The 23,698-nt window shown below is 36.6% G+C and overlaps 1 long non-coding RNA gene across 1 annotated transcript; it reads left to right on the forward strand.

The window, feature by feature from the left end:
* Nucleotides 1-1,697: 1,697 nt before the first annotated feature.
* On the forward strand, nt 1,698-21,100 carry LOC109179078. Its single transcript, XR_002053820.1, has 3 exons — nt 1,698-1,943; nt 9,497-9,500; nt 21,091-21,100. It is a non-coding gene; the product is annotated as an uncharacterized LOC109179078 (long non-coding RNA).
* The last annotated feature ends 2,598 nt before the right edge of the window (nt 21,101-23,698 follow it).

The raw sequence follows: 23,698 nt of genomic DNA on the forward strand, positions 1-23,698 counted from the left end.
GTTCATTTTCCAGAAAATGCAGGATATAACAATTTTTATTTCAAATTCCATACAACATAAATTTTGATTGTATTTAATCATAATGCTTTTGCTCTCAATCTATCTTTCTAGTACTCAAACTATTCCCAATCCATTTCCTCCTAAAGAAATAAACAAACTCCCATAAAAAAAAAGCATTGGAAACCAGTAATGGTTTCCCTACTGGTTTCCAGAAACCAGCACTGGTTTCCGATGCGGAAACCAGAGGAAGATGTTTCCCCAGTTGGAAACCAAAGCTGGTTTTCGGCTGAGGAAACCAGTGAAATTAGAAGGTGGAAAATTTCATTGGAGAAGGAGGTGTTGGTGTTGGCGGACTTTTCTCTTTTGAATGTTGAAGGAGGAGGTGGAGGAAGTCTGAAGCAGTGAACAGCTTGTTTAGAAATTAGAAGATGGAAAATGACTTCCTCCAAAAAAAAGGGGAAGTAATTTTTTGGAAATTTTGCCTCATTTTCCATTGACTTGTCTTCATTTTCTTTTGACCACTCAGTTTTCTGCCTAGCCAAACACCAAAAATTCGGAAAATGACTTCCATAAATCATTTTCCGAGTTTCCAAACATAGCCTTAAATATCCTTGGATTCCGTTAGCACAAAGTTTACTAACGGAATATTCTGTTAACTATTTATTATTTAACTTACTCATTAGTTTCTATAAGAAATGTCTTAAGTTCGAACCCTATCCCAATAAGAGTTGGCATAATTGTTAAATATAGACTACAAATATGTTAAAATATACTGAGTATTAAAAAATAAATACAATATAAAATTTAACATAAATTTTTGTCAAATAATTAGCCCGACTAAATACAAAGCATTCAAAGTTGAGCATCAAAGATTATAAATCATGAACTTTGAAAATTATTTTCTTGCATTTAAAAAAAAAATTTAGGTTAAGTTTGTTTTTTTTTTTTTCGTTTAATTAATCTTCTTTTGATTATTTAGAACAAAACTCAATATTTCAATTATGCTTTTGCATTATTATAATGATTTAGGTCATTATGATATTAATATTTTTTGTATGTATTTTTATAACGGTACAATTGTACATTACTTTACAAATATTATACTATTATTTTTTTATCGGACAAAATTGTTCTTACATCATTGTTAGACATGCGCGACCTAATTACAAAGTTGTTGATAAGAAATAAAATTACACCTGTACTCTAAAATGATAGGATCATTTTCCAAAGAATTTACAATGTTACATCTCATTGGCTCAAATTGAACAAGTTTACACATCATTCTCTGAATTTTATCAATGTATGAAAACTTCTAAAAAAATTTGTAAGTCAATTTTGACTATATCATTATAATAATATCTAGGGTGAATCAACGATTTGGTCCCTCACTTATTCGCGACTTGTCAATGTTGCCCCTGAATCACGTATTCATCGATTTAGTCCCCGAAAATAATTGTTTTTCGTCAAATCAGTCCCTATGGCCGTATTCCGTCAAGTCTCAGGCGAGAACTCCGATTTGCCCTGGGCATTTTGGTATTTTCACACCTTCTTCTTCATTAACTCTGACCAAGCTTCGCCGGAGAAGCTCAAGCTCGCCGGAGGGAGCTCCATCTCTTCTCTGCTCGTCGAAATTAGCTCACCCGCAGTAGTGATTCATCTTTCTTCGACGACATTCCATCGTCGCCGACGTCAGTTCAGAGTTTGATGCCTTCAAAATGTTCTTCAAAGTGGAGATGGGAGTTTCAGGCTGGATGTTGACTCTTACGTCGTACAACACGTGTAATGGAGCAGGCCTGAAATCTGTGAAGTTGTTAGTCTTCTCTTCTTCAATCTTTGTGTTGTTCTGATCAGCCATTGTCGCAGTTCCTGCAGATGCTTCACCATCTTCTGCAACCTCTTCACCACTCATCTCAATTTCTTGTATTGCATCCATATGTGACTTAGTTTCAGTGACTGCAGAATCTGTTCTTGTCTGGGACTGGGAGCCATTGATATCCACCGGCACCGGAGGATTTTCTACGACGATCCGGAGAGCTATAAGTGCATCCATTTGCTTGCTTAGCTCATCCGCCTCCTTCCTCACTTCCTCCACCTTTTCTCTTTAAAACCTAACAACTTTATTGAATTCATCGTCAAGCCTTCTGAAGAACACCAGCTCGTATTCTCCTCCGGCTTCTGACGACATAGGGAACATTGTTTGGTACTGCGGCGCTCCAATAACCCCTTCCTAGCCTGCTCCACAGCATTCACCAGTATAACTTCTTCATCTTCATGATTGCTCCTGGGAGTGCCTTTAGGGCTGCCCAATCGATTCATCAACCCGCTGAAAGCCCGGTACATGGACAGCCTTCTCTTCAATGAATTCTTGCGCGTCGCCACCGCCGCCGGAACAGATGATTGGGCTGCTGCCGCGTTCCGCCGCCGGAATCTGGAGATATCTTTCAGAACTCCCTTTAGAAAGTTGTAATCCATGTATGCTTCCCCCCATTCTTGAACCATCTGGGAAGCCAGTTCCTTCCCGAACTTCATCTTTTCGCAGAGAGCAGAGCAGAAATAGCGGCCCCAACTACCCACCCAAATGCCAATTAATGAAGAAGAAGGTGTGAAAAGACCAAAATGCCCAGGGCAAATCGGAGTTCTCGCCTGAGACTTGACGGAATACGGCCATAGGGACTAATTTGACGAAAAACAATTATTTTCGGGGACTAAATCGATGAATACGTGATTCAGGGGCAACATTGACAAGTCGCGAATAAGTGAGGGACCAAATCGTTGATTCACCCTAATATCTATTGTAATCATATATTTCGAATTATTTATTATCATTCTCTATTGTCAGCAATTCTAGCAATTGTCAATGACAAACTCCCAAAATAATTTGTCTCAACAACAAATGGAAATTAAAAAATCAATGACTTCAATGTTGTGGATGAAAAGTATGTAAGCCACTTTATTACTCTTATTAAATTAAAATAAATTGGTAATTACAACAAAAAATAATACATATGCATTTAATTAATTTATAATTAGATGTCTATAATGCCTTTATTAAAAAAAAATATGCATTATAAAAAAAATTAAAAAGAGATATAATTTCATTATTATATTATCTTTATTTTCTACAATTAAAAGATTCATTACCTTCAAATTCATTAATTAATTATATTAACTACATTGTCCATTATTTTATTTTTACATGATCTAGCAAGTAAATATCAAAGTTATAATACAAAATATGTTATATATTTATTTACCAAGTATTTTATAAAAATATAATAAATATTAATATTTTGTTCAATATTGTCACATGAAAATCTATGACACACATCTCACAACACATGAAGCATGTAGGAAAAAAATTACCACTACCATCAATAAGCGCTTGTAAGATAAAGTGTTCATAGTACAACTAAGATCTCATCAGTCATATACACAACAAGACAAATCTAAAACTTCATACACTATAATCTCATTACATGAAGATGCCCTCTATGCTACCACCAGTAAGCAAGTCAATTGCACATGACACTACCAATAAAAAAAAAAAAGACTGAAGACGAAGACAATGACAATGCTATCCAAAAAAGAATTAAGAACACTTAGAGAAATTTAAAACAAAAGTAGTATTTATTTAGACTATCGCTTTTAGACTAAATATTTAGACTAGCATTATTACAAAGTTGCAACATTTATTTTAGTGACAATTATAATCATTCTCTCATATATTATCTTCCATTTATATACTTTGAATAACGATTTAAATAAACAAATTCAACATTTAATTACCTATGCATGAACATCTCCTATATAATATTGCATTATCCCATTCGCGCAATGCACGTAAAAAAAATAGTGACAATTATAAATCCTAATAAAGCACAAGAGTCAGCAACGCCTCCACTGAGTCTCAAACTCATAACCTCCCACATAAGAAATGTCACTACATGCCATCTAAGCACAAGGTGCTTGGCATATTGTTGAGTTATTTATTATATATTTTATAATTTAGGATGGATTTTCAAATTTTAGGAGCCTTATTATAAATACTAGTTTTTTACGCGCTATGCGCGATTGGGATAATGCCCAATGTTTTTTTTTTTTTTTTTTAAATAAAAAAAAAGTACTTTAAAGTATATCAAGGCAAGATTATATTGGAATTGTTCATGCATAGATAATTGATTGTTAAATTTGCGTATTTAAATATGCAATTCTAAGTTTACAAATGCAAGATACTATAGTCAAGATTTATTATAATTGTCAATAAAATAATTGCATAGGTATGGTTGAAAGCAAATACGGGACATAAGGGAGAGCAAATAAAAATTAGGGCATAAAATGTTAAATATATACTAATATTGAAGAGCTAACTGTTGATTGCCATTGCGAGATAGTTTCTCACTTCAATTTGTTGTGTGATTTGAATACTTTTTTTGTCAATAAATCCCCTTACGTCATTTTACATGTTAATCTAAATAGCTAATTTTTTTAAATATCTTTTTACCAACCATTGATATAATTCGCTGGTCAAATTCGCTAACGCTAATCACTAATTGCTGATTGTCAAACAAGGGCATTGTGAGGTAGTTCTCACTTCAATTTGTTATGTGATTTGAATATTCTCTTTGTTAACAAATCCCTCAAGTAGTTAATATGATTGGCTTTATTAATTATAATTTTTTTTTGAATTTTTCATGGTATTAATAAAATACTTGGTAAATAAATATATAGCATTATTTTGTATTATAACTTTGATATTATATTAAAAAATAGTGCACAAAAAAAGATAATAGACAATATAGTGAATATAATCAATTGATAAATTTGAATGTAAAGAATTTTTACATTGGAGAAATATAAAGACAATATAACTAATAAAATTATTTCTCTTAATTAATTTATTGATAATGAATAATTTTTTTTTAATAAAGACATTGTAGGGACAATGTAGCGAATATAATCTATTAATGAATTTGAATGTAAAGAATTTTTATATATTGGAGAAAGATAAATACAATATAACTAATAAAATTATTTCTCTTATTTAATTTATTGATAATGAATAATTTTTTTTCAATAAAGACATTGTAGACACATAATTCTAAATTAAAGAAATGCATATGTATTTTTTTTTTTTTTGTTGTAGCTACTAAATTATTATTTATTAATTCAATAAGAGTAAAATAGAGTACTAATTATGCCAACTTTGATTGGGATGTGGTTCGAATCTAAGACCTTTCTTATTGAAATCAATGAGTAAGTTAACGGAAAAGATAATATTTAACGGAAAAGTTAACAGATAATCATATTCATTAAGGATAAATTAGGAAATCTTAAGGAAAAATTAAAATCTGATCAATCTGAGCCATTCATTTCATTAAAAAATTTGACCGTCATATTTTCAACCCATTATAGGCCTAACTCTCTTGGACTCTTATTAGTATAATAACTAGTTTTTTACGCGCATTGCGTGATTGGGATAATGCCCAATGTTTTTTTTTTTTTTTTTTTTTTTTTTTTAAATAAGTACTTTAAAGTATATTAAGGCAAGATTATATTGAAATTGTTCATGCATAGATAATTGAAGGTTGAATTTGCGTATTTAAATAGGTAATTCTTCTCCCAAAGGTTGAGTCCCCTACCCCAAGGGCCCCCTACACTCTGACCCGACAAAGCATTGTAGGAAGTTGTAAATCACGGTGACTCAATGGTTCAGCAGACAGGACCAAATGCCGGTGCTAACAAGGAATCTGCCCACTTTGGACATAATTCCCGCACTGCCGCCGCCGAGGTTCAAACCTTGGTCTCTTCTCCCAAATACTGCCCACTAAACCATTGAGCTAAGCCCGTGCGGGTTAAATAGGTAATTCTAAGTTTACAAATGCAAGAAAATATAGTCAAGATTGATTATAATTGTCAATAAAATAATTGTATAGGTATGGTTGAAACCAAATACGGGACATAAGGGAGAACAAATAAAAATTAGGGCATAAAATATTAAATATATACTAATATTGTTTGAGGAGATTTTGACATTAGGATTTGTGGTTAAGTTCTATTAAGACTTTAATATTAGAATTAGATTAATGGTGTAATTATAATTCTATATTAGACGTTAATATTATAATTAGACTAACGGTGAATTAACGGTATTTAACGGAAAAGTTAAATGGATAATCATATAATTAAGGATAAATTAGAAAAATTTTTAAAAAAATTAAAACCTGAACAATTTGAACCATTTATTTGATTTAATAATTTGGCGGTCATTTTTTCTACCCAATGTTAATAATTAAATAAATTCGTTGGTCAAATCCGCTAATATAATCCGTGTGCTAACTGCTGATTGTCAAACAAGGACATTGCAAGGTAGTTCTCACTTCAATTTGTTGTGTGATTTGAATACTCTCTTTGTCACAAAATCTCTCAAGTAGTTAATATGGTTGGCTTTATTAATTATATATTTTTTTAATTTTTTCATGGTATTAATAAAATACTTGGTAAATAAATATATAGCATTATTTTGTATTATAACTTTGATATTTAATTAGAAAAATAGTGCACAAAAAAGATAATAGACAATGTAGTGAATATAATCAATTGATGAATTTGAATGTAAAAATTTTTACATTTGAGAAAAATAAAGACAATATAACTAATGAAAATATTTCTCTTAATTAATTTATTGATAATGAATAATTTTTTTCACTGAATTAAGACATTGTAAGGACAATGTAGCGAATATAATCAATTAATAAATTTGAATATAAAGAATTTTTATATTGTAGAAAAATAAAGACAATATAACTAATACAATTATTTCTCTTATTTAATTTATTGATAATGAATAATTTTTTTTTGAATAAAGGCATTGTGGACACATAATTCTAAATTAAATAAATGCATATCTATAATTTTTTGTTGTAGCTACTAAATTATTATTTATATAATTTAATAAGAGTAAAATAGAGTACTAATTATGCCAACTTTGATTGGGATGAGGTTCGAACCTAAGACCTTTTTTTTTTTTTTTTTTTTTTTTTTTTTTTTTATTGAAATCAATGAGTAAGTTAACGGTGAACTAACGGCAATTCTGCAAATCAAATTCCAACTAGACGAGATTGAAAAAGGCTCGATTCAAGCCCAAACTCGTGTGCGCTAGCTGTGGTTTCGGCGAAGCTGGGTGAGGTCGAAAGTTGAGACCGAACCCTGTACTCCAACGGTCTGGAACCCGAAAGTTCTGACTGTTATGGGATGGGATTGAATTAATCTGTTACGGAATTAATTTTCTATTAACTCCAATTTTGAATTCTGAATTTAATTCCCAGGTAGTGGCCTGCTGTTATAGCTGTTGGAAGTCAGCTTTAAAGTCAGTGTTAATTTCCATATTAAAAGCTTTTTAGCTCCTTCATCCCTATATAAGAGAAGGTAGCAAGAAGCAGATTTTTACACACAAGAGCACAAGCACTCTACACAATACTTAGAGTTTTTCAAGCCTCAAAATTCTGCTTCTACTCCTTCTCTTTCTAAGCCTACTGTGTTCAAAACCTTGTCTTGCTCGCCGGATTCTTTGTTTGAATGCTTAAACATTGAATCATAACAAGTTTTATCCTGGGAAGCCTAGGCCACAACGCTCCTAGCATCTTTGGGAGGTGGCAAATAAGGTTTTAAGGAAAGAGTGATCGCTTGACTCTTGTAAAAACCCAACACCCAACACGAGCCAAAATTCTCCATCGTTCCTTCCCTATTTTCCAGAAAAAATAATAATCTTTTTTGATTATTATTTGTTTTTCCTACCAACGGTTCCAACAATCTTAAAACCTTATTTTTTGTTTTCCCGTTGGTGGTCTTCTCCGAATTTCCTTGAAGAAAATGGAGCATCCCGTACTGCCAATCGATGGGGAGGATAATGTTGTTGCGGACAACAATGGAAGAAACGGAAACAATAACGTTGTTGCGGATAACAGTGGAGGAAATGGCAACAATGTTGCTAATTCCCAAGCTACACCAGTGAACGTTGGTTCACAAGATGGTGGGAGCACTGAGGAATATATTCCCATGTCTCGGGTACCTTCGGTACCGAGTGGTTCGGCTGAAAAGCCGGAGAAGTTCACCGTTGTTGGTTCGAACTTCAAGAGGTGGCAACAGAAGATGTTGTTCTACCTAGCAACTCTCGGCTTGACAAGGTTCTTGTCCGAGAAGGTTCCCGAGTTGAAGGAACAAGATGCACAATCCGTGATGGCGGTTGGCTATTGGAAGGATTCGGACTTCCTTTGCCGAAACTACATCCTTAAAGGACTGTGTGACACGCTGTATGATGTATATCGAAAGATAAGCACATCAAAAGAGTTGTGGGAAGCTTTGGATCATAAATACCGAAGTGAGGATGCCGGCTCAAAGAAATTTGTGGTTGGCCGATTCCTCGACTTCAAAATGGTTGATTAAAAAACTGTGCTAAGTTAGGTAGAAGATTTGCAATTAATCTTCGATGAGATCCGTAATGATGGCATGGTGCTAAGTGAAGCCTTCCAAGTTGGATCTGTGATCCACTTGTTGCCTCCAGGTTGGAAGGACTTCAAGAACTACCTTAAGCATAAGCGAAAGGAGATGAATCTGGAGGACCTGATCCGGAGATTCAGGATTGAGGAAGGGAACAGGACGAATGATAGGAAAGTTCCTATCGTTGTTGGAGCTAAGGCCAATGCTATGGAGCACGGGAAGAGCTCCAAGAGGAACAAGAAGGACAAGCGAAAGCTAGGTCCGAAAGGTGGCGTTACCAAGAACAAGTTTCCTGGTGAATGCTACAATTGTGGCAAGCATGGCCACGGAGCATCTGAATGCAAGGCTCCAAGGAAGAAGAACAAGAGTTCTGAAGCCAATGTTGTTGGAGAGAGCAGTTAGAAGGAGGTCGAGAATAGCCTTTCGGCTATGGTGATCGAGGTGAACCTCGTGGGCTCAAACCCTCGTGAGTGGTTCATAGATACTGGTGCAACCAGGCACTTGTGTTGCAACCGAGAGATGTTCAACACCTTTGAGACCGTTGAGGGTGAAAATGTGTGGATGGGAAACTCTGCTCAGTCTGCTGTGGAAGGCATGGGCAAGGTGGTTCTGAAGATGACTTCCGGGAAGGAACTGGTGCTGAACAACGTGCTGTACGTTCCTGAGCTGAGGAAGCATCTTGTGTCTTTTATCACATTTATCGACGATAGGACACGATACTGCTATGTGTATTTGCTTAAAAGCAAAGATGAAGCCGTTGATAAATTCCTTCTTTATAAGAATGAAGTGGAAAACCAACTTAATCGAAGAATTAAGAAGGTTAGAAGCGATAGAGGTGGTGAATACGAAGCACCTATTGGTGACTTCTGTGCAAGTGTAGGTATAATACACGAACGTACGGCACCTTACTCACCTCAATCGAACGGTGTTGCCGAACGAAAGAATTGTACATTGAAAGATATGATGAATGCGATGCTTATAAGTTCGGGCCTACCTCAAGATGCGTGGGGTGAGGCGATTTTGACAAGCAACTACCTTTTGAATAAGGTACCCCGCAAGAAGCTCAATAAGACTCCTTATGAGCTGTGGAACGGTAGGAAACCTTCCTACCAGTACCTAAAAGTGTGGGGGTGTCTTGCCAAAGTGTTGGTGCCAACACCTAAGAAAGTAAAGATAGGTCCTAAGACGGTGGACTGTATCTTTATTGGCTATGCACATAATAGTAGTGCGTATCGGTTCTTAGTACATGAGTCCCATAATCCGGACGTACACGAGAACACGATAATAGAATCAAGGAATGCATATTTTTTCGAGAATATATTTCCTTGTAGGTCCAACGAGGGACCAAGTACGTCAAAATGAACGTTTGACAAAACTATGGATAATGATAGTGGGAATCTGAGAAAGAACCCGAGCTCGAGCCGAAACGCAGTAAGCGGGCGAGAGTTGAAAAATCATTCGGTCCTGATTTTCTAACTTACTTGTTAGAGTATTATTCGGGTACTCTAACTTGTTTATTAGAAAATGAACCCGATTTTCTATCTTGTTTGATAGAGAACGAGCCTCGAACGTATGTAGAAGCTGTGACTTCTACAGAAGGACCAATGTGGAAAGAGGCTATAAAAAGTGAAGTGGATTCTATCCTACAGAATCACACTTGGGAACTTGTTGATCTTCCTCTGGGTAGTAAACCCTTAGGATCCAAGTGGGTCTTTAAAAGGAAGATGAAACCTAATGGTTCCATCGAGAAGTGTAAGGCTAGGCTTGTAATCAAGGGTTACAGACAACGCGAGGGCCTCGACTACTTCGACACGTATTCTCCCGTGACGAGAATAAACTCCATTAGGATGATACTTGCCATAGCCGCACTGCGGAACTTGGAAGTTCATCAAATGGATGTGAAAACCGCTTTCCTAAATGGCGAATTAGATGAAGAAATCTATATGGAACAACCCGAAGGGTTCGTGGTTCCGGGCCAAGAAAGGAAAGTGTGTAAGTTGGTTAAATCGCTTTATGGTTTAAAACAAGCGCCTAAGCAGTGGCACGAGAAGTTTGACCATGCGATGTTAACTAACGGGTTTAAAATAAACGAAAGTGACAAATGTGTGTACATTAAGGAAACGATAGACGGCTACGTCATTCTTTGTTTATATGTCGATGATATTCTCATCGTTGGTAGTAATGATCGGATGATCAAGTCTACCAAAAACATGTTAAGTGCGAGATTTGACATGAAGGATATGGATTTGGCTGATTTAGTCCTTGGGATTAGAATCATTAGAAGACCTGATGGTCTCGTGTTGAGCCAATCACATTATATTGACAAAATCCTTGAGAAATTTAACAAGGATGGCAGTCAAGTGGCTAGGACACCATTTGATACAAATATTCATCTAACCAAGAACCACGGAGAAGGTATTTCACAAGTGGAATATGCTCGGGTTATTGGTAGTCTGATGTATCTTATGAGCTGTACTAGGCCGGATATTACCTATGCGGTTAGTAAACTCAGTAGATATACGAGTAACCCTGGTGCTATGCACTGGAAGGCTATAGTAAAGGTTATGAGATACTTGAGGTATACTCGTGATCTTGGACTGCACTACGGGAGATATCCCGCTGTACTTGAAGGGTATAGCGACGCGAACTGGATATCTGATATTAAGGACTCTAAGTCCACGAGTGGCTATGTGTTTACACTAGCCGGTGCAGCCGTTGGATGGAAATCCTCTAAGCACACTGTGATAGCTAGATCAACGATGGAATCTGAGCTAATAGCCTTGGACAAAGGTTGTGAAGAGGCTGAATGGCTACGCCATTTTATAGAGGATATTCCTAATTGGGAAAGACCGGTACCTCCAATATGTGTGCATTGTGATAGTCAAGCCACAATTGGGAGAGTACAAAGTCATATGTATAATGGTAAGTCTAGACACGTGCATCGTAGACATAATACCATTAGACAACTACTCACAACTGGTGTTGTCTCGATTGACTACGTAAAGTCAAAAGACAATATAGCGGATCCGCTGACCAAAGGGTTAGGCAAAGAAGTTGTGGAGAATTTGACACGAGGAATGAGTCTAATGCCTTGGACTAAAAAGGTTCTATAGTGGATACCCAACCTAGCTGGCACCTAGGTTCAATGGGACAACTAAATTATGGAACGGAGCGCGTCACTGTGGGGGTCTCGGACTCCCTACCACTCCTCGTTAAAACAGTGACTCCCGCAAGAGGCTAGCATGTTAAGCTTTAATGATTCTTGAGTATGCGGGATACTCGAGAAAGAATCACCTATGTTAGAGAGAAGTGAGGGTCGCTTCAAAGGAGAATTGTAGGGCACAATTCTTTAGAAACTCTCGCAGAACCAGGAACGGTGACCCATGACCAAAACGGGCACACTCGTGAGAGCAAGAACATGGTTGGGAGATTCCTGTGTGAGATATGTCATCGTCTACACAAACGGCAGTCGGTTCAAAGACATCGCGTTCTACCGTACAGCCAGTAGAGTAAACATGTCTTCACAAGGGAAGGTTTAAAGGGTATAGTGACTCCCTACCTATCCTATGCAGGGATCGACTGTTTGAACACAGTTGTTTCCGATTTCAAAACACCCCGAAAATCAAATTCGAACTAGACGAGATTGAAAAAGGCTTGATTCAAGCCCGAGCTCGTGTGCGCCAGCACCTGGGGGCACGAATGTCGTCCGGAAATTGGCTGGCCTTGCGGGCTAAGTTATGCCAAACTTCGGTATCTTTTTCCAACTCGCCACTGGTATGTTTCGGCCTTGAGAGGCTGAAACTGTGAGCAACATGTGGTTTCGGCCATCTGGACGAAACATCACTAAGGAGGCCGAAAGTTTCAGCCTTTGGGCCGAAGCTGGGTGAGGTCGAAAGTTGAGACCGAACCCTGTACTCCAACGGTCTGGAACCCGAAAGTTCTGACTGTTATGGGATTGAATTCATCTATTACGGAATTAATTTTCTATTAACTCCAATTTTGAATTCTGAATTCAATTCCCAGATAGTGGCCTGCTGTTATAGCTGTTGGAAGTCAGCTTTAAAGTCAGTGTTAATTGCCATATTAAAAGCTATTTAGCTCCTTCATCCCTATATAAGAGAAGGTAGCAAGAAGCAGATTTTTACACACAAGAGCACAAGCACTCTAAACGAAACTTAGAGTTTTTCAAGCCTCAAAATTCTGCTTCTACTCCTTCTCTTTCTAAGCCTACTGTGTTCAAAACCTTGTCTTGCTCGCCGGATTCTTTGTTTGAATGCTCAAACATTGAATCATAGAAATTTTTATCCTGGGAAGCCTAGGCCACAACGCTCCTAGCATCTTTGGGAGGTGGCAAATACGGTTTTAAGGAAAGAGTGATCGCTTGACTCTTGCAAAAACCCAACACCAAACACGAGCCAAAATTCTCCATCGTTCCTTCCCTATTTTCCAGAAAAAATAATAATCTTTTTTTGATTATTATTTGTTTTTCCTACCAACGGTTCCAACAAATAATTGTGAAGGAAATGGTGGATGATTCGGTTAAAGGTTAGCACGAGTTGAACAAATTGTTCGTTTCCTTAAAATCTTATTTGCTACCTCCCACAAGTGCTAGGATCGTATAGTAGCCTAGGTTTTCTAGGATAAAACGTGCTACGATTCAGTGTTTGAGCACCCAAACAAATTACCCGACGAACTAGAGCAAAGCTTAGAACACAGTAGGCTAAGAGAGGAGTAGAAGCAGAGATTTTGGAGTTGTAAAACAAGTGTCTAATTCTGTGTGGTCACTGTGTTTCTCGTTGTTAGTAGAGGATAGTGTAAATAGCATTCACTTAGGCATTTAAATCCATGTTGGATAGTGTAAATAACATTCACTTAGGCATTTAAATCCATGTTCAAAAACCTTCGGCTGAATTTATTTCCGGACGACATTAGGCTTGAGCCAAACCTTTTCGATCTCATTTTGGGATTTGATTTGCACACCCCCCCTTACGCGCGAGAGAGAACCTCTATGCTATACAACTTAATAAGTTATAAAAGAGCTCTTGTATAAATAGTGGGGCAAATCCTCTTCCCAAACCAATGTGGGACAAAAGCTTCACTTTTTCCCATTATTTTTCCTCAAATGGGTCTACTTTGAGAATCAATATCTCATTCCCCCATTATCCGTTTTGAGCGTACAATATATCAATCTCTTCATCTCACTACGAAGAACCCGAATCCACTTTGACCCGACCCAAATCGGAAGTGGACCCTACTGATATTTGTACCACAAGATAGCTACTTAAAATGTCACTTTATGCTAATTTATGCTATTTTTCCAACAATCCAACACATGAATGAAAAAATTGATTTTCAGGGTATTTTGAAATCGGAAATAACTGTGTTCAACGGTCGGTCCCTGCATAGGATAGGTAGGGATCACTATACACTTTGAACCTTCCCTTGTGAAGATACATTTACTCTACTGGTTGTATGGTAGAACGCGATGTCTTTGAACCGACTCCCGTTTGTGTAGACGATGACATATCTCACACAAGAACCTCCCAACAATGCTCTGCTCTCATGAGTGTGCCCGTTTTGGTCGTGGTCACCATTCCTGGTTCTGCAAGAGTTTGTGAAGAATTGTGCCCATCAATTCTCCTTTGAAGCAACCCTCACTTCTCTTTCACATAGGTGATTTTTTTCCGAGTATCCCGCATACTCACATATGTCAACCGACATTCGAATAATTAAAGCATCAATATGCTAACCTTGTGCGGGAGCCACTGTTTTAACGAGGAGTGGTAGGGAGTTCGAAACCCTCACAGTGACACACTCCGTTCCATAATTTAGTTGTCCCATTGAACCTAGGTGCCAACTAGGTTGGGTATCCACTATAGAACTTTATACCAAGGGCTTTAGACCCATTCCTCGTCTCAACTTCTCCACAGCTTCTTTACATAACCCTTTGGTAGCGATCCGCTATATTGTCCTTTACGTAGTCAACCGAGACAACACCAGTTGTGAGAAGTTGTCTAATTGTATTATGTCTACGACGTACATGTCTAGACTTACCATTAATTATACATATGATTCTGTACTCTCCCAATTGCGGCTTGACTATCACAATGCACACATATTGGAGATACAGGTCTTTCCCATTTAGGAATATCCTCTAGAAAATGGCGTAGCCATTCAGCCTGTTCACAACATTTGTCCAAGGCTATCAGCTCAGACTCCATCGTGGATCTAGTTATCAAGGTTTGTTTAGAGGATTTCCATGCAACGGCTGCATCGGCTAGTGTAAACACGTAGCCACTCGTGGACTTAGAGTCCTTAATATCAGATATCCAGCTAGCGTCGCTATACCCTTCAAGTACAACATGATACCTCCCATAGTGCAGTCTAAGGTCCCGAGTATACCTCAAGTATCTCATAACCTTCACTATTGCCGTCCAGTGCATGGCACCGGGGTTACTCGTATATATACTAAGCTTACTAACCGCAAAGGCAATATCCGGCCTAGTACAGCTGTAACACCCCGTGTTACGGCCTTTAATCCTAGATTAAATATTTAATTAATTCTGTTAATAATAATTATAATGGATTTAATTTGATCAGGATTCCCTTTAATTAATTAATGTGGTTCACCATGGATCGTAGACCCTTGCGTAAACAGGAATCTTAAGCCTATCCGGAAAAAAGAGAGTAGACCTTCTACCAGTCGGATTCTAATTAGGAATCCTAGGCCTATAAACCTGTTAGGAGTAGAACATAGGACTAAAATATTCAGAATCTGATTAGGATTGCCAACTCTATAAATAGGGGATTAGAAATCAATTAGATCCCTTACCACCCATAGTTGTATTACACGAAATTATTCCCTGGGAAATTCCCCACCACCAAGCCTAGGGAGATCAATCGGAGGGAAGTCTTAGAGAAGAACCTTAATAGCCAAGGGAGGATTAATTAAGGCTAAGAGGTAACCCATGTCTCAACAAAACCTATTTTCCTTGCTATATCTTATTTATTGGCTCCTTTGATAATCGTATGTGTAATTCTGTGATTGAGTCTTGATAAAGCCCTTACATAGTATTTATATTGTGCTTATTTGATAATCTTGATGTTCTTGATATTGTGATTGACTATATGTATGATCTTGCAATTTAATTATGTCTAGAGCCCTAGGGTTTATATCGTGAATTTCGTATTATGATGTTTTTGGTATATTTGGGTGGGTTCATGCATGATCGGGTGTTGAGTCTAGCCTAGGACTTGTGTTTATGACTTTGCATATAGATTTCTTGATATTCTTGTGGTTCCGGATGCTCCTGAACCGTTATATGATTAATGTTGGGTCTTGGCATGTTTAGGAATCGTGTTAGAACGTATTTGGTATAATTCTAGGTTTAATTCCGTTAATTGAATCCGTGATGTTGTCGTTATGTGTTTGAACGTGTCTGGACATGGTTTCGGGTTCCACAAGAGATCCTAGGCTGAAAAGTTACCTGTGTATCAGTGGGGGGGTAGGTGGGGGCATGGGTACCTGCCACCTACCCGCTGCCCGTATGTACTGTTCCAGCGGGCAGCCGGCGGGTAGGCGACTGCCCGCCGGGCACCCGCTGGAACAGTGAGTCGCCACCAGTGGGTGGCGGGTGGTCCTCCACCCGCCACCCACCCGCTGGAAACTTGTCATGGTTTGTGATGTTTTTCTTCGTTTTATGTTTCCCCGTGTCCCGTTGTACCCCGTTTGTCGTATATGAGTCTCGTTTGATGTTTTGAGTACCGTTCTTGGAATTTATGTGTAGTATGTGTCGTTATTGTTATGTCTTGATTGTTATTGATCGATTATGTGTTGACTGATTGAATGATGATGAGTATCGTGGTCATTGCGCAATGGCCGGTGTGATTGATGATGATGATGAGATTGTGATTGGTGGAAATGAATTGTTGGCGGTTAGCACCACTTGTGCCCGGTCATTGTACTAAAGGTATAGGCCTAGCGATTACTGTGCTAAAGACACAAACCCACCTTCGACTAGCTTGCCGTTGAGCATGTGTCAGGTTATAAGTGCTGCGGTGTCATGTTAGGGCTATATGCGTTGACCCCTTGATATTGGCACTAGAGGTGCAGATCATGCGAATGGCACTGCGGCACTATCTTGATATGTTGATGGTTGAAAGGTGGTTTGTCGGTGGGGGCATGTAGTTGCCCGGAGGAATAAGGGAGGCGATATAAGGGCGGCCTGGAGGTATAGGTTGGAAGTGATATAAGGACAGAGGGGAACTACAAGGTTGGAACTTGGTATAAGGTTGGAAGATGGATTGTGTGCTTTGATGATTACTTGCTAACTGATTGTCTTGAATGCCTTTGTTGTCTCTATTTGCTATTTATACGTTTATCTGCCTGTTATGTCTTGCAACATGTTCTTAGAACACATGTTAGTCTCTATGATTATTCTATACTGTTGAGTCTGTTAATGTGCATTGAGTCTTGATATTGGATTTAAATTAGAGTTTCGTAAGTATATATGTATTTCAGTTTCAAATGTGCCTATATTGTACTTAACGCGTTGGAGTGGGTTACCAGCAATATTCGCTGACGGTTGTTACACCAAATATTTTTCAGGTGATGAGCATTAGCTTCGGAGCACGCTAGTCAGAACCTTGGACTTAGCTTAATTAGCTCTAGCATAGTAGATGGCCTGCGTGCCTTGGATTGTATTTGAATATTGATTTACGGATTAAATATGCTTGGTTAGTTTAACCTATGCTTCTAGGTTCTCAAACCTAGGTGCGACATAGTACCCCGACTCTTATGGATAGTTTTATGCTCTGTTTGGGATAAGTAATGATAGTTTGCGTTATTTATATAAGCTTTAATTATTTTAAAAATTAGGGGTGTTACAACAGCTCATTAGATACACCAAACTACCAATAACCCGAGCATATTCTACTTGAGAAATACACTCCCCGTGGTTCTTGGTTAGATGAACGCTTCGATCTAATGGCGTCCTAGTCCTTTGATGATTATCCTTGTTAAATTTTTCAAGGATTTTATTAATATAATGTGATTGGCTCAACACAAGACCATCATGTCTTCTAATGATTCTAATCCCGAGGATTAAATCAGCCAAACCCATATCCTTCATGTCAAATATCGCATTTAACATGTTTTTGGTAGACTTGATCATCCGATCGTTACTACCAACGATGAGCATATCATCTACATATAAACAAAGAATGACATAGCCGTCTATCGTTTCTTTAACGTAGACACATTTGTCACTTTCGTTTATTCTAAACCCATTGGTTAACATCGCATGGTCAAACTTCTCGTGTCACTGCTTAGGCGCTTGTTTTAAACCATAGAGCGATTTAACCAACTTACACACTTTCCTTTCTTGGCCCGGAACCACGAACCCTTCGGGTTGTTCCATATTGATTTCCTCATCTAATTCACCATTTAGGAAAGCAGTTTTAACATCCATATGATGAACTTCCAAATTCCACAGAGCGGCTATGACTAGTATCATCCTAATAGAATTTATTCTCGTCACAGGAGAATATGTGTCGAAGTAATCAAGGCCCTCGCGTTGCCTGTAACCCTTGATTACGAGCCTAGCCTTATACTTCTCAATGGAACTGTCTGATTTCATCTTCCTTTTAAAGATCCACTTGGATCCTAGGGGTTTACTACCCGGAGGTAGATCAACAAGTTCCCAAGTGTGATTCTGTAAGATAGAATCCACTTCACTTTTAATAGCCTCTCTCCACATTGGTCCTTCCGTAGAAGTCACGGCCTCTACATACGTTCGAGGCTCGTTCTCTATCAAACAAGATAGAAAATCAGGTTCGTTTTCTAATAAACAAGTTAGAGTACTTACTCATACTCTAACAAGTATGTTAGAAACTCAGGACCAAATGATTTCTCAACTCTTGCTCGCTTACTGCGTAAGGTCATGTGTAAGGTCAAGAATACCCTTACTAACATTAGGAAATGTAAGGAACAAGGGAACTCCTTACAAAGCTCAAGGTACAACTTTGACTTTGGGGTTGACTAGTCAATTATTAGTCCCCAAGTATTGAATTTTCAGGATTTTAGGAATTAATTCACTAATTGAAATAGGATTAATTACTTAATTAATCTGTTAATTTGATTTGGATTTCGGGGTGTCACAGTTTGAGAACCCAAACAAAGAACCCGGCGAACTAGAGCAAAGCTTAGAACACAGTAGGCTAAGAGACGATAGAAGCAGAGATTTTGGAGCTGGAAAACAAGTGTCTAGTTCTGTGTGGTCACTGTGTTTCTCGTTGTAAAAATTCTGCTGCTACTACTACTTAATATATAGTAGAGGATAGTGTAAATAGCATTTACTTAGGCATTTAAATCCATGTTCAAAAACCTTCAAAATTCACCATTGAATATGATGATTAATTCTGGAATTAATTCAGTAAAACGGTAAACGAGATTAGGCTTGAGCCAAGCCTTTTCGATCTCATTTTGGGATTTGATTTACATCCCCCTTGCGTGCGAAAGAGAACCTCTATGCTATACAACTCAATAAACTTTAAAAGAGCTCTTGTATAAATAGTGGGGCAAATCCTCTTCCCAAACCAATGTGGGACAAAAGCTTCACTTTTTCCTATCATTTTTCCAACTCAAACGGGTTTGCTTTGAGAATCAATATCTCATTCACCCATTACCGTTTTGAGCGTAAAATATATCAATCTCTTCGTCTCACTACGAAGCACTCGAATCCACTTTGACTCAACCCAAATCGGAAGTGGACCCCACTGATATTTGTACCACAAGATAGCTACTTAAAATGTCACTTTATGCCAATTTATGCTATTTTTCCAACATATATATATATATATATATATATATATATATATATATATATATATATATATATATATATATATATATATATAGGTTCAGGTGCGGCGGGGTCCTCCCATGCAGCAGTGCGGCGTCACCAATAGTTGAGCGATTATACACTATCAACGTTATGAAATGCACCACAAAAACACACACAAATTAGGTATGTATCACCAAAAGCACACCATTAGGTGTGAGTAAACGCACCATACAGTGTTCGGAAATACACCATTAAGGGTGGTGAGTTATATGGTGTACTTTTTTGGGTGTGTTGTGTATTTTTTGGTGTTTATTTTTGCATTTCATTGTGGTGTGTTTTCTTACACTGTTGGTGCATGTTGTTAACACTGATGGTGTATTTCTAGAACTGCCGCTGCGCCGCCGCACCGTAAGCCCCGCCGCATATGAGCATATATATATATATATATTTGCAATAATATGCAGAGTAATATAATATATTCGGGAGAAGTGTCAAATAGGCACATCTATTACGGTCAAGTGCTCAATTCTCATCACGAACTAAACTAAAGGCTAATTAACCCCACTTACCTGCTAAATTTGTTCAATTGACTTTTTTTGCAGGTTGCTAACAGGTTACCAATCCAATTATTAAAAAACTAATTTAAAAATAATTTAAAAATTAAAAAAAAAAAAAGGAATTTCATAGCCAATGCAAGTCGGCTGCAATGGCCGAAGAACGCTCCTGATCTCTCTTTTTTCATTCATAATCGTTGTTGACTACAGAGGGGAAAACAATTAATTGTGGCTAAAAAGTCATTAGGCTTAATGGACTAGTTAAATAATATTAACTTAGGATAAAACAAAAAAAAAAACTAAAAATAATAATAAAAGTCATTAGGCTTGTGAAATTCCGTTTTTCTTCTTCTTTTTTTTTTTTTTTTGAAATTTTTAAATTATTTAAAATTATTTTTTTAATAATTGGATGGTAACCTGTTAGCAACCTGCAAAAAATGTTAATTGAACAAATTTAACTGGTAAGTGTGGTTAATTAGCTTTTAATTTAGTTCGCGGGAATTGAACACTTGGCAATAGTAGATGAGTCTATTTGACACTTCTTCCAATATATTCTCTAGTTTTACTTAGCTTTTTTGTACTATTGTGAATATTTTTATTGTTTGATTTGAGGGATATGTTTCAAGTACGTTTGCGTTTGATTTGGTCAATAAACATTGTTTCTTATGTTAAAGAAAAAAGTGGGAGGAGTAGAATATAAAAATAAGTTTACTGTGACATGATTGCTGGACGTGAACGATATATATGAAACATCAACTAGGTGTCTTATTTAATAGAGTCTAATTTTTATGTCCCTATATCAAAACAAGATATCAAAATCAATTATTAATAATTGGAACATGGGTCAAATAGACTACCAAATTACATAGAAAATTGTAATTGGATCACTAAACAACGTAAAATTATGCAATTGAACTAAAAATGACATGTTTACCTATTAATTGTTGACGTGGTCGTTACCTGATTTAAAAACTAATTTTAAAATTTTATTTCAATAATTTTAAATAAATAAATAACAAAACAAACATGCTCGGCTTCGTCTCCGAGCAACGGGAAATGAAGATAGAACCAATCATCGTCTCCGGGATGAGAACTGTAATAGATTGTATTAGCAATGATGAATTACAAGAGATACAGGACCTAAGTATATATACAAGAGGAGATAGAGGGAGACGGGGACTGGGAATCATAAGTAGACTCAAATACATAGATAGAGTCTTAATATCCGGCAGCCGGGAGACGAAGCGGGCAGTTCTTCTTCTTTTTTTTTTTTTTTTCTTTTTTTTTTTTAAAAAAAAAATTTTAAATTTTTTATTTAAAATTATTAAAATATAATATTTAAAAATATTTTTTAATCTGATAATTGCCACATCAACAAGTCAACAACTGATATATAAACATGTAACTTTTGATTTAATTGCATGATTTGGCGTTGTTCAAAGATTCAATTACATTTTTTTTTTTAGTTTGTTGGCTCAAATGCAGTGTTGTGTGTAATTTGGTGACCTATTTGACCCTTATTCATTAATAATTTCAAGATGATTCTCCATTTCTTCACCAATCACGTTCAATCTGAGTAAGTTTTAAAAAAATAATACATTTTTGTCTTCTTGCACTTTTTATCTTCTTGCCCTGATAGAAAGGCATCATTCTTTGTCTTCTTTTGCCACTTTTGTCACCATTTGACAATAATTTCCATTAACCTTTGCAAGGCCGGTTTTTAATTTTGTGTGGCCCTGTTCTTAAAATAAATGAGGCTCTATCAAAAGTTTAATTTTTTTCTAATAATAATAAAAGGATTTTTTTAAAAAATGAAAGATGTCAAAAGCTAGAATCGAACCTTAGACCTCCCAAAAGAAAACACAATAATCACATGTTTCTACCATTCCTCTATATAATCTTTCAAAATTAATTGTAATTTTTATGTCTTATAATATCTAAACTAGTTAAATAAAAATTAAATATTGGGCCCTCTAAAATTTGAGGCCCTGTGCTGTTGGGCTGCTTGCACAGCCCAAAATCCGGCCATGTACCTTTGGCTGAATTTGATTTAATCTCTTTGAATCTTTTCCTTAGTACTTTATAATATTGAACTTTCATCCTTAGTAAATGGGATAATACAATGGTAATACTCCTGAATTTCTTGACCGGACAAAATCATCTTGATAATAATTTGTTAATATGTTCTATTGGACTATGAGAACTAATGATAATAGAATGCGCTACTTGGACCAGAGAACCATGATAATATTCTTATAATAATTTGGTAATACGCCCATTGGGCCAGAGAATTGTTGGTGTGCCGTAGTTTTTAGGCTTCATTGAGTCAGATAGTAAGAATTTATTAAAATAGTTAGAAAACATGGAATTTTATTATTCGAAAAGAAATACGAAATATTTAAAATTAAGGTTGAATATTTAAGATATATCATTTTTAAAGAAGGATTACAATTACAAGAACATATAGTAACAAAAATAAAAGATTTTAAAGAAAAGTTAGATAATAAATATTAGAGAATAATATTATATTTATGAATTTAGTCTAATATTGTTTCCTAGTCTTGTGTAGTGGTTTCTATAATTTCTCTTTGCCTAGCTATTTCCTACTTTTGTGATATAATTGTGTATATATACTTGTTCATTATTAATGAAATACACAAGTTGTTTATATCTCATAACATGGTATCAAGAGCTTGATCCTATTGGGTAATTTTTTTTATTTTTATTTTTTTTATCTTCTTCATGGCTTTGGAAAACCCATCTTCCCCTCCAACTACAACTACAGATGATCCTCCTGCTATCATTCCCACCACACAAGATCCTCAAAATCCTCTTATAATTAATTTCTCAAATATAACCAAGTTAACAGACACAAACTACCTCACTTGGAGTCTTCAGATCACATCCCTTCTTGAAGGATATGATCTTCATCACCACCTTGATGACACTCATATTTCCCCTACAACCACCATCACCACTGATGGTGTTACATCACCAAATCCTGCTTATACAAAATGGAAACGTCAAGATCGTCTCATTTTTAGTGCTCTTCTTGGTGCAATATCCACTCCTTTACAACCACTAGTTGCCCGTGCCACCACCTCCCTCACAGCATGGCAACTTCTTGCTAGTACCTTTGTAAAATCCTCTCGTGGTCACATAAGACAATTAAAGGAGCAATTGAAACGGCTAACGAAGGGCACAAAATCTGTTAGTGCATACATGCAGGCTATTAAAACCCGAAGTGATGAACTTGCTTTGCTAGGTAAACCCATTGATGATGAAGACCTCATTGATCATGTTCTTGCCGGACTTGGTACTGAGTACAAATCTGTAGTTGATGCCATTAATGCCCGTGATACTACAATTTCCTTTGCTGAGCTTCATGAAAAACTCTTAAATAAAGAAGTGTTTCTTCAAACTGTTGAGTCTAGTTCGCAGATACTTCCAGCAACAGCGAATCCAACCGCCTTCCGGAACAACAATAATTCCAATCGTTCAAATCGGCGTCCGTCCAACAACAATTCCTTCCAACAAAATTCTGCCACTACCTTTTCTCCTCATGACCAGCGTAAAAGAAGTATAACAATTCTTATGAATAGTAAACTATGCATCAGTTAGAATGGGCAGCTCAATTGATTGCAGGGGGAAATTTGTCACAAAAGACCAAGGATTAAGTTTTACCTGCGATAATATGGGAGTAACCTCTCAAAATAAGGGTACCTAAAAGAAATCTAATATATTTGAGTGGAAAGAAGAGAATACGAATGCTATTAAAACAATAAAACGAAAAGTAAAATCTTT

Source organism: Ipomoea nil, unplaced genomic scaffold (assembly GCF_001879475.1).
Source record: "Ipomoea nil cultivar Tokyo-kokei standard unplaced genomic scaffold, Asagao_1.1 scaffold0876, whole genome shotgun sequence".
Classification (NCBI taxonomy): Eukaryota; Viridiplantae; Streptophyta; class Magnoliopsida; order Solanales; family Convolvulaceae; genus Ipomoea; species Ipomoea nil.